This window comes from Lepidochelys kempii, chromosome 7 (assembly GCF_965140265.1).
Source record: "Lepidochelys kempii isolate rLepKem1 chromosome 7, rLepKem1.hap2, whole genome shotgun sequence".
NCBI lineage: Eukaryota > Metazoa > Chordata > Testudines > Cheloniidae > Lepidochelys > Lepidochelys kempii.
In genome coordinates, this window is record NC_133262.1 from 74,994,973 (window position 1) to 75,009,919 (window position 14,947).

Genomic DNA, 14,947 nt, shown 5'->3' on the forward strand with positions numbered 1-14,947 from the left:
TTGCTGAGAAAATAAACAGGAATCTACCTTTAGCAAATGGGATTTTAAGAAAACAATCCAAAGGTTAAAAGAAAGACAGAATTAATAAGAAAGGGAGATACTGTTAATGGATAGTCAGCCCGATAAATACAGTGATCTATCTATAAGTTACCATGTTACCCAGTCATAGTTATACAGTGTAATAATGAAGCCCTATAGTCTAGATTTAGTTCTCTGGTCATTGTATCCATCAGTGTCTTGCTGGATTAAATTTTAATAAGGTCTCATGTCTAAAAAAGAAAAGCCTGAATAATAAAGAAGCAGGCTGAGGGAGATATTTCTTTATCCTTGGATGAGATGTAGATTGTCAGGAGTGAGAGAATATTGGATGATGGCTGCCAACCTGAGGGCAGCTAGAAAGTGTGCACTCCTCTGTGTGAATAAATGCAGGATTTTTATAGCGGAGATTTTCAAAGCCACCTGTGAGGATTCAAAAGGAAAATGTTCATTAATTTAGGCTGGAATTGTGCCTCCCATGTGAGACTTTGGAATTCATAGCCTACCTGTATAAAGAGGGAAAGTCATTTTCCACTGAGAGCAAGCTTGTGCACCATGAATAGAACTGGAATATCTTTTGGGGTTAAATTTTGTTTTGCCAAACTATGCAAATTTGGTCTCGACTGAAACATTTTGCAAATTTGTGTTGAATTCATAGAATTGTTTCAGTCAAAAAAATCTGAAAAACTGAAACACTTCATTTTGGCTTTGTCTAAATTAAACAATTCTTTTTTTTTTTATTTCAAACAACTTTGTTTAGAAATTTACTTCAATTCCATTAAAAAAAGTCAGAACCAAAATGAAACCTTTTGTTTTGGATTAAAGGAAAATGTTTCATTGACTATTCATTTCAACCTACAAACCAAAACCAAAACCAAAACAAAAAAACAAACAGTTATTTGTACCGCTCTATTGAGGAGCATGTAGAATTTGACACCTGGTACTCCAAAAAGGTAGGGGGCATTGTCTTGCACTGCAAGCTTTAAACTGAAGGCTGTTTTTGAGCCAGTGTTAAATGTATGAAAACTCCATCTCACTGAAGTCAGGAAAATATTTCCATGGAAACAGAAATTAGGTTGGGCAAAGTTATTTTTTTTGTTAGGTACATATTTTCTTTGTATTTTTTTTTTTTTTTGCCTTGTGTCCCTCCTTTCTTCTTCAAAGGCTTCCATTGAGATCTTACATCCAGGTGACCAGCTTAATCTCTGGCTGTTGGCTAACTTAATAGGACTATAGGAACAAAGGAATTTCCACACTGGATCAAACAAACTCTTGGTCCGTCTGGACCCCATATCTTGCCTCTAGCAGTGACTGGCACTTGATGCTTCAATTGTGCAATATACATGGTTGGGATGGAGGGGGAATCATTTAAATCTTGACTCTACAGGCAATCAGCTGAAGCATGAGATTTTATTGCCCTCATTATCTTAGTTTGTTTAGCTGACAATGTTATTAATAGGCATAACATTATCGAGACCTTTTTAAAATCCAGTCACAGGATTTGTTTCTATGCTCTCCTGTGGCGGTGAATTACAGTATGAATATACAATGTGTTAAAGAGGTTTTTTCGGTGTAATACATCTGATTTTATTGCCCTTAATGTAATTAAGTATATCTTTGATCTTGTGTTATGGACAGAGATGGGTTTGTGCCCCAAAATTCAGATCTTAGGCTTGTTCTACACTACAGAGTGAGGTTGATGTAAGGCAGCTTACACGTATGGTCAGTGTACATGCTACAGCCTTGCTTCTGCCAATATAAGTGCCCTACTACACCTACATAATAATTCCACCTCCATGAGAGGTGTAGGGCATATGTTGGTGTAGTTAGAGCGATGCAGGGTCCATGTAGACACTGAGTTACTTACATCAGCTGTCTGTTGTCATTCTTGTCAATATCCTGGCTCCATGCTGGAACCATGAAATTGACAAGAAAGCTACTAGATCAGTGGGGGACTCCAGCTAGAGCCTGTTTTTTCCAGGCTCCCCACTCCCAGCCAGGCTGCATCTGACCTGCTCAGATCAGAGCTGCCCTCCAGCTTCCCACTCTCAACCCAGTTGCTGCCTGGGCTCCCTGCTCTGAGCTGAGCTGTGCCTGCCTGGCTCCCCATCTCAGCTGGGCAGTGCCCACCCAGCTCCCCACTCTCTGCTGCCAGCTGAATTGCTGCCCAGAGGCTGCTGGCTCCCTGAAGAGAGTCCAGCTGCCCTCCCCTAAGGCTTTTGGCTCTCCACTGCCAGGAGACTGGCTGCCCCTCAGGGCTCCTGGGGGGAGCTGGGAGCCTCTGGGCAGCCTCTAGGCTCCCCATGGGGAGCAGGGAGCCCAGGACTCAGCCTGGCTGGGACCAGCTAGCAGGCTGGGCACAGCCTGGCGGATGCCCAGAGTCTCCCGGCTCACCTTCCTGTGGGAGCTGAGAGCTGGGGTGGCAGCCAGGCTCCTTGCAGAGAACTGTGTGTGGGCTGAGGACCTGGGTGCTCAGCCTCCCCTCCTCAGTACCCCTCTTAAGTTGGTGGAAGCACTCCTGGTGAGTAGAAGGAGGGTAGTGTGGACATGAACCACCTCAATGATTACTGCAGTGGTTGTAAGTCGACCTTACATAGGTCGATTTACCTTTCTACTGTAGACATGCCCTTAAAGTTGGGCATTGAGATCTGAGGTTTTTTTCATTTGAACCATTATAGAGAGAAAAAAAATTCAAAAACCTGAATTAGGGGTTAAATTTTGAAATCCCCAGTCGCGTTGTTCAGATTGGAAGTTTCAGTTTAGACCCATCTCTAACTTAGGGACAAAAGAGAAGAAATAGATCAATGTATGTGCCTTTAATTCTTTTTACAGTATGAATGAGCACAAATCCTTTTAATTTTTAGTCTCATCATGCACAAATTCCATTCTGCTCTGGGAATCTGCAGGTCACTTATCACACATATCACAGTGCAATTGGCAGTTTTGACTCCAGAGGCACCCAGAGCTGAAAGAGCAGCACGGAAGGGCATGATTTAGGTTTTTTGGGAGCACAGTGGTTACAGAGAGGCAGGCAGGACTTGAGAAACACTGGCCTCTGATTCTGCTAAAAGCAACTGGTCCTGTAGTATTGAAGTTAATTGGAGCATTACTATGGATTTCAATGGGAGCAGGATCAGAGCCTTTGTCTCTAACTCAATCACATTAATAGGTGCCCAGTTCACACCAAAATAATGAACAAGCATTCTAAACTTTCAAAGGAGAAAAATAATTTAGAAAAAAAAAAAAAGAAATCGATTGAGTGCTTCTGGAGAATTCCCCCTTTCACAAATGGGAGCAATGAGTTTTACTGCATGGCTTAATGCAGCAAACATGTCTTTGTGCTGGGTTTCATAGCCCTTCATGATCACATTTGCCACCATCTCTGCGTACCAGAAAGGTTACATTTCATCCCTTGCAGCGAATCCTGCTGCTGAGCTCACCCAGAAAGCTTGTACAAGTCTCCACATGACCTTCCTTCTGATTCATGTACCAGTGAAGCCAGTCATGTAAAAACTTTACAAATGTCTTCCCCCCCACTCCTCCAAAGGCTTCTCACTGTTTGTTGAAGTATCCAAAGGTCTGAGGGAAATTTTGCTGACAAGCATGATCAAGGGACCTAGAGGGGAAGCAGCTCTTGTGGAACCAATTTTTTCTACGGCTTGTTGTTTATATCTCTCTTTTTTTCCCCATGCCAATTCCTGGCAAAGCCTGTGATGCTGGAGATACAAAGATGGTGACATCACAAGCTCAATGAAACAATGAATGAGGAGAAGCCAGTTCCAGATTTTAAAATGTGCAGGTAGGAAACCTGCTTTTAGTGCCAATCCTGCAAAGAGCTCTCTGGAACCAGAGGGGTTCATTGGTGCAGAGTTCATTGCAGGATAGGGGCTTTAATTGTTTTCTACTGTGTTTCCTGGGAAGGAAATGCCCCTCAAGGTAGTGACTTTTGTATGATGACCTTTATAATATTACCCTTGGGGTTGAACTCCTGGACACAAAAGGGCTTGTTGATTCTGAAATGATTAATAGGGAGAGTGGATCTGGGCTATTGGAGAGGTGGGGGCCAGCTGTTGAAGGCCTATGGAGTAATATAATATGGGGAAAACATGTATTATAATAACCATATGGCGGGTTTTAAAGAACAAAATTTGCCTACTTGTGCTCATTCACAACAGAAAAATCCATTGTTCTCTTTCATGTTGCAGTTTTCAGAGACTGGGCATTCTTTGTGTTTACTTGCATTTTTAATTAGCTTAAATGCAATAAATAAGGCTGTTCTATAATGAGTTTTATTGTATGCTCAGTAGATAGAATCACTTTTTAATTAAATATTCCACAATTACATTAAACACAATTCAACATTACTTCTATTAAAAGTAATATCAATGTTTACAATCTAGGCAGTGTGTTTTAATCAGTGATACTGTTAATCATACTAGCTATATTAGATATATACACTCTGTACATAAATATTGTAATATCTTACAAAGGATTTGTAAACAGTTGTCTTTAAGAGACTAGGAATTTTGTCACTGATGTATATCCAGTTCTTGATATTTACTCCATATTATTTTACTTAATGAATAAAATACTTGATTTAAGTGACCACATGATGTTTTTAATTATGTTGAGGTTTGGCTAGATATCTTCTGCATATAAAGTAAAATCTATAGCTTCTAGAACCAATAAAAAGTTAACGATGCTTAAAATCCTTCAGCTGTTCCTTAGTGTTTCAGCTATATAGCTAAAGAAAAGCAATTATAGGCTAGTTCTCCTTAGAATAGTGTAGAGTACTGTATTGGCTTAGCATGCGTGTGTGTTATGTTGCGCTCTACTGACTGGCACATACATATGCTAAGGCAAAGATTTTGCCACAACCAGTAGATTTCAGTGGGAGTTAAGCTTTACAATTTACTATGAAGCCTAAATCAGGAATTAGGAGGCTAAAGTTAATTTCCTGTTTTTGAAATAATTCAAAATAGTGACCAAACTAGTGGAAGTTGCTCAGCTACTGGAATAATGAGGGAACCTATATAGATTAGAATTTAATTACTACCATCACCAACTAAGAGAAGTGGGAAAGGCTTGCCTTTCTGTAGCAAATTTATCAGGTTTCCAATCCCAGCTCCCCAGGAGTGAGTGTATAATTTATCTGATAATTCTCTGTCATCTGCAGCCCATTATAACATTTCTAAATTATTGATGAGTGGGAGAAGCCTGTTGTATAAATGTTAGAGCTCATGCAAATTGCACCTTTTCAGTTAAATTCTGCCTTTGACGGATCATTTTTTTCTTCACAGAGATTCAGACTAGTCTCCTTACCTTATGTTTATCTTAAATTGTGCTTCTATGAAGTCCAGGAAGCAATTGCTACTAACATTCTATCATCTCTGAAAGAATTTGGTTGTGTGCAGGCATGTGTCTCAGGAGGGTTTTATGCATGTGTTCCAGTGCACAAGGTTCTGAAAATACAGTGGAATGTATGCCCCTTACGTTTGTTCTTTGCATAACCCCAGATAACTCTGACATTACCCAAAGTACAATCTGATTCTGGACGGATGAACAGCTGCATCCCCTCAGTTCTCCACCCTAGGGTGCCTTTTACACTCATTTGCTGTGTCAGCTACCACTCCTGGTCTGTTCACACACAGCCTCTGGCATGTAAGTTACTCCAGTTATAGTACAAGTGCTATAGCCAGTCACTCTTGAATTACACTGCAGAGCAACACCTGCAATTTCCAGTCCCAGACTTCCCCCAGAAATGTTTTCTACTGCCCAGCTCTCTTCTGGAGAAAATAAGCTCATATAAAGTCTGTCATTTTGTTACTAGAAATGATATGCACAAATCCAGTTATCCCAAATGGAGTTTCCCAAACACTTTAATCCATCCACATTGGTTTAGATAAATCAGTAACAAAGTTTATTAACTACAGAAAGATAGTTTTTAAGTGACTACAAGTAAGAGGCATAAAAAAATTCAGAATTGATTATATGAAAATAATAAAACACAACTAATGCCTAACTTAACAAGCTAAAGTAATTCAAAATGAATGTCTCTCTCACCACATGCTTCAGCAATCTTACTAGCTGCATTATTTTCAGTCAGGATCCCTCCCCAAGTCCAAAGCGGTTTCTTTTGCTCATCAAGTGTTGTGGATGCCATGAGTAGAGCAAAAGGGAGGAATAATTTGGGGCATCTCTTCTTTCTTCTTGTAGTTCTCTTGAGAATCATCTCCACCTGTGGTTCAGGAGATACAAAGTCTGTTTAGATGGGAACCCCCAGCTGTTTCTTTGTCAAGATGTCAGGAAAGAGGTTAAGAGTTAAAATCTACAAGGAATGCCCACTTAATCAGGTGATGGTACATTTGATTTTTTGACACCTGGCTGAGGCATTGGCAAGCCTTTTGTTTCTGTGGAACTGGTTTGTGGCTGAAGACCCAGACTTGGAATATGTCTTAATACCATACAGAGGACTCTTATAACTTTACATGCAATGTTGCCACACAAATTTTACCAAGACAATAATGATCAGCAAATTATGAGTTTTCAAATGATCCCTCACAATGCATACTTTGTGAAAAATCAGACTATTTAAAGGGGGTGGACATAAGGGTATAGATTGTCACAAACTGCCATCTCAGAGGTAGAGCAATATGTGAAAAGCAACGTGTGATGTGGAAAATCTAAAACGTCCCCTCTGTCACAAAGGAGATAAAAAACAAACACCCAATCCACTCGGCAAAGAAAACAAATATTAAGTTCTGGGTGCATTGTGGACAAGGGGGAGCTGTGTGACATACAGTTTAAGTACTGGAACTTGGAATATTTTATCCAGGGAGGTTCTGGAATCTCCATCCTTGGAATTTAAGAACACATTAAAAACACCTGTCAGAGATGGTATAGGTATACTTAAGCCTATAGTGCATGGGGATGGGCTAGATGTCCTCTTGAGGTTCCTTCCAGTCCTACATTTCTCTTAGTTAAACTATTTTTGCATAGCTATTTCCACAGTATACATGACTGAAAAATGAGATGTCATTGGAAGACTGCAGGGAGAAGAATTCTGTCAAAACTTTTCCAAACCTAGCAACAAATTAATTTGTTTATTTATTTTGTGGGGGAAGGTATTGGAGGAGATGTCCATTTTTAAAAAGTGTGTGCTAATTGCTTGGGGGAGGAAGGGCAAAATCTACCAGTGACCTTTGTAAAATGTGCTTTATTAAAAGCAAGTTACATCCCAATAGCTCAGAGGAAGTAACATGAAAGACTTTGACTCTGGGAACCCCGAGTGGAGATGAGGTTTTCATGAGTCACAAAAAGCCCTTGGTGCTCTCCTCTTCCCCCACACCTGAACAATAGACAAAATCGGACCCTTAAGGAATACTTAGCTATTCTTCTCAGGAGGCTGCTACTAGCAGCCTAGTTATGCATCTATGTTACTGCAGAGTCCTGACAGAATGAGGAAGGAATGCTGGGCAGAGGGACCCCTCTTTAGATTTTTACTTGGGGCCCAGGTGAACATTGTAATGGCACAAACTATTTTCATACATCAACCAAAACGAACACTAACATCAGCAAAGCTAAACCAGAACAATTTGTCTTTTTTCCCTTTGGTCAGTTCCACTGTTACTGAAAGTATAACTGGAGTGCAACACACTTCACACTGGTATCTATATCTCAACAGTAAACATCTTTGTCTTCAAAACAAAGCTCAGTGCAAAGCTAGTCTGCAAAGGGAAAAAATCTTCCTTGAATTGGCATGTGCACACACACAGTTACAATGCTTAAATGTTACTGGAAGGAAAACCCTCACTGAAAAGCACAAAGTCTAGTCTTGACTGAAGTAGCAACCACAGATACGGCTTTTGCTTTTTTGGTTCTATTGCTCTGTGATTCTTTCACTAAAGATGCAAAAAGGTGGAGATAATGTGGCTATATCCCTCTGACATTCTGTGGTGCAATCCAGACCAGTGTGGGGCTGTGTCACATCCACCCTACAACCTGAGTGCCTCACAATGCTTTGCTGTTGCAGCTCTGAACCTGTGCTGCTGACAAACAGCACACAGGCTACACCAAGAGTATCTGAGGACGGCCACAGTCCTGGTCCAGTAACTGACCCTAGCAGCCTGTCAGCAAACACCAGCCACACTCTGTCTTTCAGAAGTTTTCATTACTACTTGCAGGATGAGCCATACACACTCCCAGTCCAGTATTTCCACGCCCCCCCCCCCAACCCATATTCTGCCTGATGAGCCCTCTCCTGGACAGTCTAGATATATTAGGTCTGATGCCCCTTTAAGTAGATCTATATATAACTGTCTGCTACTTAATTGGAGTTACCCACACTGTTCACAACACTGGATTAGTTTTGATTAAAGAATAAAACAAGTGTATTTAGCTACAAGGAGATAGGTTTTAAGTGAGTGCAAATATAAGGCATTACAGTCAGAAATGGTTCCAAGAGAAACAAAGATAAAAAGCTTCCTAGTACTAAACTTAAACTAGACTTGGTTCAAAGCAAAGACCCCTTATGTGTTTCTATTATCACTGATGACCAACTCTCAGGCCAAGATCTGCTCCCAAAGTCCAATGGTAGTTTCTTTTGTCTTCTTAGGTGAAAAGGAGAGAGATAGGGTGTGATAACTTGGGTGTTTTTGCCCCTCACTTTTATAGTTCAGTCACTCTTTGAAATGCATTTTCCTGGGTTACCCCTAGATAAAATTCCTTCCAGCTGTGAGTATGGAGACATTGGGTCTTGTTGTGAAAGAGGTTTCATGCTGTTGTTTGCTAAAATGCAGATTTGCCTTGTCTCCCTTTTGCTATTTCAGGGACCTAATTTACTAATTATATGTAGATTGCAGTAAACACACATTCCTTTGTTTAAGGCCTTGCCCAGTTCTGCCTAGTCAGGACAATGTGGGTTTGAACATGTGACACCAACCTCATTCAGGGGGCATTCATAACTTTACATATACTGTTGTTACATACATTCTACCATATTATTAACCAGCAAGTTAATAGTTTTCATATGATACCTCACAAGGCATATTTTGTACAAAGATTATTACAATTGTGTGTAGGATGTGAACAATGGACTGCATTTGGTCACAATCCCCCAAATGGAAGATGTTTGAGATGGTCTTTCTGGAGACTGAAGTTCAAGTGCAAGAGGATATGTAGCATATCAGACAAGCAGATCCTATCAACTGTCTTATGTGATTTCACTTGTACTCCTGAAATGTTTGAATAATTTGAAGTGTGATCTAAATTCATCTTGTGAGACTTGAGTAACAGGGAAAGACTTGTAAGGATGAAGGTAACTCTAAAACAGACAAGTTAATGGTTAGAAGGAACTCAAGTGGGAAACTTCTGGCAAGTGACTCTAGAAGTGTAAGCAATCCTGGGAAGGGAGCCATTTGTATAAACAGAATGGGGACCCTAGCTGGCAGGAAGGCCTTATTTCTGGCTAGAGGCAGGTAAAAATGGAAAAACAAAGTTTGAAGAAAATTGTGAAAAATTCTAAGTCTTTTATTTATTTGAACTCCCCCCCCCCCCAAAAAAAAAAAACTTGAAAATTTGAGGCTTAGAAAATGTTGGCTTTGTGGTTATTCTTTTTCCTTCCGGTCTCTCCATTACCTTCAATCCTTTATATCTTTCTTCTCCTTTTCCCATTTTGCCACTGCAAAAAGAAAGGTGAAGAAATGTGAAAGGAAGAATAAACTGTAACGACAAAAAACAAAAACAAAGAACTTAAAAAGCAATAAAAGTTCTGAAGAAAATAACTTAAATGCAGTACTCAGCTTGCAGCTGGATAGCATTATATATAAGTTGTGGGTGTATTCAGTGCTTATGAAATAAAGAGGCTGACAGCACTGAGAGCCATGCAGAGGGCAAGAACTTCATGGATTTTGCAGGCCCCACACACCCATCTGCCCTCCTATATGTTCACTTCCATCCTGATGTTCACCACCCTCTTTTATTCTAGTCTTGGAACTCAATAGAGCTCTCAGTGCATTTTCTTTCTGTTCTGCAGTACCCACTACTAGTCAAGACATGAGCCCACACACAACTTTTCCCAGTGCACCTTAACTGGGTCCACAACATCCACTGTTATTCTGGGGCCTCTTTTGAGCCCACAATGCCATTCATGCCAAATTGCACATTAGTCTTAATAACGTTACCAAATTCATTTTCACTTGTGTTCTATGCTGAATCATACTGACTTCACTTGCCTGAATAGGAAAGATGAGAAGACAAACAAGAGTACTAATGTGCTTGAAGTTAGCTATGTGATTTGAAGGATTGGGGCCTTATCTGTTCAGTTGCACACAGATTTACTGTCTATTAGAGCTGACTGAAAAAATATTATGACTTTTCCACTATAATTCTGAGGAAAAATTTATCCCATTTCTCTTTGTTTAATTTTGTATTTTTTTTTAAACCCACCCTGTCATTGATTGAAAAATACAATGAAATTTTCATTTCATTTTGAAATGTTCTGAGCAGCTGCAACACAAAACACAATGCATATATGGGCACACACACTTTCTTCCATGGATTTTAGTAACTTCAACACAGAAACTCCTAGGCCCAGAGACAATCAAGGTTAGGAGGATAACTTTCATCACTGCAGCTCCATTCTCTTGTGTATTTAAACTTGAGTTTTAACATCATTTCTTCAACTTAGTTTTTGTATTTAACTATAGAGTAAGGGCACCCTGTGTTCCAAGAGCAATCATCTTACTGCCATGTTATTCTGAAGCCTGCCTTCTTTCAGTATGACACATGCTGGTTATGAAATATGCTACCAAATAGGGTTATAATGAAGTGAGACTGGGGAAAGATTAAATTGGAATCTGAAGTAATGCCAGCTAAGAAAGCCTACCTCCATTTTATTACTATAATATTTAATAAACAATTCTTCATTCCTACCAAAGAAACAAATGAAAGCTTTCTGGTATGGATATAAAAAGTAGCTTAAGACAGACATAAAAAATATGTTTACTGGTTTACAATTGCTGAACTTTTCATTCTAAATGGAAAAAATAAAAGCAAACTGAAAGATTTTCAATGAAGGTATAAAGAACAAAATGCACTTAAGAAAAAAAGATAAATGAATTTTCCATGTCATGCCACATGAGTTCCTTTATTACAAAGGCCTTGCAAATGCTGTATCCATGCAGAATAGCAGTATTGGGTTTTAAGCTTGATAGTAAGGAAAACTGGGAAATATATCTGCTTACATTTTTATTTATTTGTTTTGTATTACTCCTTTGCAGTCCATCTGATCTGGTTGCTTTTTTGCTAGCTAAACTCACAATCCTGTTTGGGGCAAAGTAATCAAGGTTACCATGATTTTGCATTGGGGATCATGGATCCTGTGATGTTTCTGCTTTAGTCTGGGAAGCGACCACCAAGAATAAAACTGGCTGCCCCTCAGTGTGTCCTCAAAGAGCTAAAGCTTGTGTACATGCCTGAATATTTAAGCAGGAGCCACTACATCTTCTTTAGACACTCAGCTTTCTCAGTTGCAAAATAATAGCCCAAACATGCATATCAGTGATCACCCTTAGCTCCCATCCTTCTAATGGAGCCTAGGATTCACGGCACCTCACATGATCAAACATAGGTACTATTTGAAGTCATAATGCCTATTTGGTACTTGTTAAGCAAGTGGTGACCTGTGATTTCTGCCTTTCTACCGAATGCTGTTAGTTTAGTTACTAGTTCACCACTCCACCCCAACATCACCCCATTTGTCTTTATCTACTTGGTGCATCCTGATTGACGGGGGATACTCTGTTACATGTCTGTACAGTGTCTAGCACAATGGGGCTCTGATCCTTGATTTGGAATTACTACACAATACAATATAAATAAGTAAAAGTGTTCTAGAATGCTGGAGACTCCAGAATACAAACTGGAGAGCAAAGAGATAATTTGTAGTCTATATAAATGGTTTAATTTTCTACCTTTTCTATCTTTCCCTCTTTCTTTCCACCTTTCTCTGGGGGGGTGGGGAAACAAATCACAGGTATCAAGAAGACCCTAGACCAGGGGTTGTCAACCCTTTTTCTTTCTGAGGCCCATCCCAACATGCTATAAAAATTCCATGGCCACCTGTGTCATAATAACTGGTTTTCTGCATGTAAAAGCCAGAGCTGGCATTAGGGGCTGTTAGGATATAGATATTCAGGCCTGTCTGTAAAGGCCTATACTCTAAGAATTTAGGCGTATTTTTATCACTTAGCTAGTTATAGAGGTACAAAAGAGAATCAAAAACACTGACTATATAAGGCCTTTTCTCACTGACAGACGGAGGCCCTTTGGCTAAGCAGCAGAGGCAGCCATGAGCTGGGAAGCCAACGGTCACATCCTCACATTCCAAACTAGTCACATTGAAATAAGATGCTATTGGGCTGTTAGGAATACAGTCCTGTCCTGATAATGCCTCTTGCCTCCAGAGAAAGGGAAGTGCCTAGAAAATGTAAAAGGAAAATTAGTTTGATAGCATCCTGTCTGGCAAGAATTCACTTATCAATAGACACAGCTGGGAAACCCTTATGTCTTTATAGATGTACTTGTGAAATGCTCACTTCTGTGTTGTTCTATCATTGTAGACCCCATTTCCCTATTGTTTGTCCGTATAATCTCTGTCTGGTTCTGTGATTGTTTCTGTCTGCTGTATAATTAATTTTGCTGGGTGGAAACTAATTAAGGTGGTGGGATATAATTAGTTAAATAATCATGTTACAGTATGTTAGGACTGGTTAGTTAAATTTCAGGAAACGATTGGTTAAGGTATACATAAGCAGAACTCAAGTTTTACTATATAGTCTGCAGTCAATCAGGAAGTAAGGGGCGGGGGAATGGGAACAGGGAATGGAGGTGGGGAAATTGGAATCATGTTTTGCTAAGGGGGTGAAATGGGAACAGGGACACAGGTAAGGCTCTGTGGTGTCAGGTTTGGGAAGGGAGACACTAAGGAAGGAAACTGGAATCATGCTTGCTGGAAGTTCAACACAATAAACATCAAATTGTTTGCATCTTTGAACTTCGGGTATTGTTGCTCTCTGTTCATGTGAGAATGACCAGGGAAGTAAGTGGGTGAAGGAATAAACCCCTAACAGGTAGCAATCCTGGGGCAATTGCCTGGGGCCTGATGCCACAGAAGCCCCCGCAAAGCTACATTGCTCAGGCTTCAGCGTTAACCTCAGGTGGCGGAGCTCAGGGCCTGGGCTTTGAACCCATGCAGCAGGGCTTTGGCTTTCTGCCCTGGGTCCAGTGAGTCCAGTACTGGCCCTGCTTGATGGCTGCCCTGAACCCCTCCTCTCTCAGGGAGCCTCAGACCCCTAGTTGAGAACCACTGCCCTAGACAGTGAAGTCTTTTTTATCCCCTACCAAAGGGTTAATGAATGCTGTAAAAGAGAAATCCAAGTGTTCAACTGTTGAAATCAAAGCTCTGAAAATTTCAAAGCTTGATTGCTCTTTCATATATATTTTCAGGGTACTTGCTTCATTGTATTTCAGGATGAAAGCTGTCACCAAAGATTGAATCACTTCTTTGGAATAAGTAAATAAGTGGAATTTGATTGTTTCACTTTCCAGTTTACATAGGCATCTCTTCTGAGAAGTTGTTTGGGGGGTGGGGGGGGGGGGTGGGAAGGAGAAGAGGGTGGGGGAAAGGGGGATGGAAGGAGGTTTGACTTGCTTTTTGTAGAATTATGTTTTTTCTCTCTCTGCATTTCAAAGCAAATAGATAATGCACATCCTATTTCTAACCAGTCACAGTGAAATGTATTAAGAAAGAAGCTTCATGGAGTTTCCCTCCATTTATTAGCAGAAAGATTTAAGATTATTAAATGGGCTAGGTTGCTTTGTGAGCTGTAGGATGCACATTGCTTTCCCCACAGTTTTATTCCCTCTGTCTCACATTTCAGGACAAAGTTGTAATCCTGAAGTGGTTTCAGCTATAAGAAGGTCTGACATATGCAGAATGTCTTGTATGTTGTGTCTGTATTCATAAGACCATCACTAATTATGAATTACAATGTACTGTATATCTCACCACATTGCTTACCCCCAAAATTTGGCTTGTTAAGATGAACTTCCAAGAACATTAAATCATGAGAGATCAAGCTCATCTTGAGTAATGTAGAGAAAAATAACTAAGCTGTACTATTGCTTACAGTGCCTGGGAAAACAGATTACAGATGCAGAAGATGCATCCCTCTAACTACAACTGGTTTAAAGGCCAATTTAGTTAGCCATTGCAAGCCCCTGTGCTGATACATTTATATTGCTTTAAAACTGGTACAACAGTTTAGCTTGCAATGCAAGCTAAACCAATGAGATTGGCACAAAGCCCTGTGTGGACAGTTTAACTAAATTAGTTTTGAAGCATAGCTTTAGTTAATCTGTCACAACTTTTTGTTTAGACCAAGTCCAAGGAACATTTATATCCGTGACACATGGCTAGAAAAGGTTAAACAGCTTGCAGGCTGAATGATGCAAAGTCCACCTTTAAAGTTATGTTAAAAAGGTATGCAAATGATAATTAGGGCCATTCTTGCTAAATAGGCTAGAACTTTGAAATGCATATCTATATTGCTGGAAGTAATACTAATTGTGTGCATCTTAGACAGAAACTGTCTGTTATGGGTAGCATCTGTCACTATAACTATTGATTCAGAGATCAAAAGGGAATATTAATATTTGGATGAATCTTGGGTAAAATAGTGACATTGTCTATATGTGTCTTTGAAGTTTGTACTAGACTGCCTAATGGATAAATTGCCCTATGTTAATTTGGGTAACTAATGACTTGTGGTGTTTAGAAAGCAAAAGGTTACATCAAAAGCCTATTTACCAGGACTGTGTGGTCAAGTGGATGCTAGACCACTGTATAAAA

General features: G+C 39.9%; 1 long non-coding RNA gene across 1 annotated transcript in view; it reads right to left on the minus strand.

Moving 5' to 3' along the window:
* Positions 1-4,648: 4,648 nt before the first annotated feature.
* The window catches only part of LOC140915331 (uncharacterized), an 82,068-nt gene continuing 71,769 nt past the window's right edge, over positions 4,649-14,947 (minus strand). The window contains exons 4-5 of the long non-coding RNA XR_012160134.1: positions 9,673-9,715; positions 4,649-6,274 (exon numbers count right to left, since the gene is read on the minus strand). This is a non-coding gene — a long non-coding RNA (uncharacterized lncRNA). The remainder of the gene's footprint in view (positions 6,275-9,672; positions 9,716-14,947) is intronic.